At 45.6% G+C, this 496-nt stretch overlaps 1 protein-coding gene across 1 annotated transcript in view; it reads right to left on the bottom strand.

The window, feature by feature from the left end:
* Positions 1-496, bottom strand: part of LOC107719576 (ornithine decarboxylase antizyme 1-like) — a 38,376-nt gene that overhangs the window by 12,813 nt on the left and 25,067 nt on the right.

The following is a 496-nucleotide window of genomic DNA, read 5'->3' as shown; positions in this document are numbered from 1 at the left end:
GAGTCACCACCAACATGACAAAGCACTTTAATTTAATAGATCGTTAAAGATCGCGAACACGATTCAAACACCAACGTCATTCTATTCCTAAATTACAATGATTCGTCCGTTTCATTCCTCAACCGTGCGATCAATGTTGTGATCAATTGGTTCATCCATGCAGCGTACGATCACACCAGTGTGATTTGAACATTTAAATTTGCGTTCGCACTGCCATTGACCTAAAGAGAGCAGCTGTCTGTCATGAATGAAACAGCTTCACAGTATTTTCAGCAACACAGTATCATTATTTCTGTGTTACAAGTAGAGATGCACCGATCGATCGGCCAGGGATCGGAATCGGTCGATTTTCCTCATGATTGGCGATCAACCGATCAGTCCCACTTCTTTCCGATTCCGAGCCGATCCGTTTTGTTACCAGCGGCACAGGCAATAACGTCAGCCGCGCATTCGCGCTCTTCTCTCCGACGACCCCTTCTCTCTCACACACACACAC

This window comes from Sinocyclocheilus rhinocerous, unplaced genomic scaffold (assembly GCF_001515625.1).
Source record: "Sinocyclocheilus rhinocerous isolate Xijiao unplaced genomic scaffold, SAMN03320098_v1.1 scaffold1294, whole genome shotgun sequence".
NCBI lineage: Eukaryota > Metazoa > Chordata > Actinopteri > Cypriniformes > Cyprinidae > Sinocyclocheilus > Sinocyclocheilus rhinocerous.
This window is presented reverse-complemented; position numbering and strand designations above follow the sequence as displayed.